This window comes from Bactrocera tryoni, unplaced genomic scaffold (assembly GCF_016617805.1).
Source record: "Bactrocera tryoni isolate S06 unplaced genomic scaffold, CSIRO_BtryS06_freeze2 scaffold_25, whole genome shotgun sequence".
In the NCBI taxonomy this organism is placed as follows: Eukaryota; Metazoa; Arthropoda; class Insecta; order Diptera; family Tephritidae; genus Bactrocera; species Bactrocera tryoni.
The window spans coordinates 10,594,508-10,597,706 of record NW_024395977.1 but is presented as its reverse complement, the minus strand read 5'-3'; the positions used below and the strand labels follow the sequence as shown (position 1 = coordinate 10,597,706).

Sequence of the window (3,199 nt, the reverse complement as noted above, 5' to 3'; positions counted from 1 at the left end):
ATATTTTAAGTATTTTGATAACGTTTTCGGAAATAGGCACTCCATTGAGCCTCCCATAAGGAACCTCCAGAGCTCACTGCAATATTTAGTTGAAAGTGGAGTGAGTGAGGAGGAAAGGTGCGTGGAAGAAAGCGATGCAGAAGGTGTCAGTCGAAAAAAACGACCAAAAACTATTGCATATGAAACATTGGATTTTTTTAAAGAAGAAGCGCGGAAAGAGCAGATTCGGCACGAAGAAACTATGAAGATCGAAAAGAAAAATTGCTGGTTGACAAGGAAAGGATTAAAGCAATGTTCGAGTTGCGGCAAGTTTTGGAGGGATTGTGCCAAAAATAAAAAGTGTTCATTTTATAATAAACTTTATGTTTATATTAATTTAATACATATATATTATTATTATAAGTATGAGTTCCTATTTTCAATAAAATAAATATTAATTAATTAATTAATATTTTATTAAAAAGAAACAGAAAATGGTTTAGTATTCTAGGGTAGGTGATTTTAATTAAATTAACTGATATAACAAGATTTCAATCAATTAATCATTTATTTGATATGTACATACATATATACATTATTGAAATAATACTTCTATGAAATAAATAGCATTTTCAAGTTATTTCGTCTGATAATTCCTTCATTAGTGTCATTTATATTCTCAGGTATGTAGTTCAATCATAAGGTGATCATTTGAATTTTCTAAATTTTCAGGCATACTCGTATGATTGTCTTCAGAATGAACCGGATTGCTTCGCAGTATAAAATTATGTAAAATTGCGCAAGCTAATATCACAGTTGATATGTCTTCTATATTGCGCACATCAATATGATTCAATATTTTGAACTTAGCCCTGAAAATTCCAAATGTTTGCTCGATAAATACTCGGGTTGAACTCATGTAATAGTTGAATTGTTTTTCCTCTCTGGAAAGATGTCCGTTATCTCTAGAAGGAGCAATTAAGTATCTTGAAACAGGATATGCTGAATCGGCTAGAATAATTGCATCTTTCGCAAGTTTTATTTGTCCAGATGTGATCCCTTTGTAAAGTGGACTATTTTTTCACACATTGGCATCATGACAGCTACCTGGGTAGCCCATGAACACATCTAAAAAACAGAACTTACTGTCGCATATGGCCTAAATAATTGATTATATAACACTTACCTTAAAATAGATCATTAGCCGAGTACATACCTGCATAATAACTGAAAAATTTCCTTTACGGTCATAATAACTGATTGCATCTGCTTGAGGAGTGTTAATTTTGAAATGCGTTCCATCTAAGCATCCGACAACAAAAGGAAATGAATTTACCCGGCTTGTTTGAAAGTTTTCCATTATTTTTTTCTGCTGTAAAACTGACGGCCAACATATCTCGTTTTTAAGTTTGCAGATTGTCTTGATTGTTTTAAGGAAAAGTTTGTGGGCAGTTCCTTGCCCAACATTAAATCTATCGGCAAGCTCTCGATATGTGACTCTACTATTGCTTAGCTTCCAAAGAGTCATATGCAAGGAATGTTCCAAGGAATATTCCCCGTGTGGTGTTGACCAAAAAGGTTCTAACGCATTTTTCAAGTCCTAAGACAAATTAATTTATTTATCACGTACTTCCACAAAGTAAACAACAATACTTACTGCAAATGTTTCACGAGTCATGCGAAAATGCGTGAAATATGTATCATCATGATGCAATGGAATTGTTTTCCAAACCTTTATCATCTTCGTCACTGTTCTCTTTTTTGAAATTTCAGCGAGGAACCACTTTCTCTTTCTTAACAAATTTTGTTTTCTATTTTTTCCATACTTAAGCAGCAGGTTATTATCACTGCTTTCAAAATTATCTATCGCTTTATTTATTAAAAAGTTCATGGTTAAAGTTTCACTTTCGGTCACAATTCGCGCAAAATATTGCAATTATTTTGCTTAAGTATCAGCTGAGCATCTGCAACAGTGTTGCAAATTGAGTATCAGGGCTGCAATATTGTCGCAGTTATGGAGTGCCTCGAATAAGCCCAAACTTTACACATATATGGTTTTTGAAAAATATGTAAATGACGGATAATGAAACCTCGATTATCACTTTATCATGCGAGAGTATAAAATGTTCGGTGACACCCGAACTTAGCCCTTCTTTACTTGTTTCACATACTTACTTAACAATTGATATTTGCCGCTTCTTATGATATACATACTTAGCTGCTGCTGCTACTTCCATTTCAGTTCTGATTTCCAAAGCTATAAAAATAAATAAACTAATTATTTTCAAAATATTGTTAAAAACTCACATAAAATTCATTTACTTACCTTCTTGTTGTACGAGCCTCCTTTAAGCTTAGTACGCAGCTCTCAAGAAACGTAAAAACTTCATATAAAAAAAACGCTTAAGAAACGGTCAAGAAGCTTTCTTGCGATAAATTTACTTGTGCTAGTACGCAGCTCTCAAGAAATCTAGTACTAATTTTTAATACTTTTTTTCAGTAAAATGTGAATATGGCAAACCTGGTTTTGAGAAGAAACATCAAATCAACAAATTTTCTTGAAGGAAAATCGAAGTAATCGTCAAATTCATCCTAAATTAGTTGAAATCATTATTATGAAGTATATTCCATTTTGAAATGTTGTATAAAACCTACCAATCATCAACAACATTTCTTAAATCTCAATGAAAATATTTATGTTACCATACACATACACACATACATATTACGCACAAAGTTTGTTTTCTTTGTTTATTCTCTCTCGCTCTTCTAATGTAGATCATTCACAATGCGTAACCAGCTGTCAAATTACTTGAGAAATAATGTATTTTTTTTCTTGAGCAATTACTTGCGAGCTGCATACCAACCTTTACGATGGTACGATCACGAACGACATGCGTCTTTCAATCGCTTTTTGTTTTATAACCCATTTTGGGATTTTCTATTGTCACTATTGACAATTATGTCTTCTCCTTCGCACCCATTCAAATAAATCAAAAAATGAAACAAACTTTTTTTCATCGCATTTAGGTAAACAAAAGATAACCCAAAAATGTGCGTTGGTGTTAGTGTATAGAGAAAAAAAGTGTAGTTGTATTGGAATATTTGTCACAAGTGGCCCAATAAACCCTTCCATAAGCGAACGGCAACAGAGTTATAGAATAAGCTTATTGTAATGATTTTTCGAAAACATTTAATAAGCATATTTATGAAAGGTTTA

At 32.4% G+C, this 3,199-nt stretch overlaps 1 long non-coding RNA gene across 1 annotated transcript; it reads right to left on the bottom strand.

Moving 5' to 3' along the window:
* Positions 1-542: 542 nt before the first annotated feature.
* On the bottom strand, positions 543-2,007 carry LOC120780513. The gene is made up of 3 exons (XR_005705887.1): positions 1,637-2,007; positions 1,196-1,579; positions 543-1,107 (listed from the first exon to the last, which is right to left on the bottom strand). It is a non-coding gene; the product is annotated as an uncharacterized LOC120780513 (long non-coding RNA).
* Between the last annotated feature and the right edge of the window lie 1,192 nt (positions 2,008-3,199).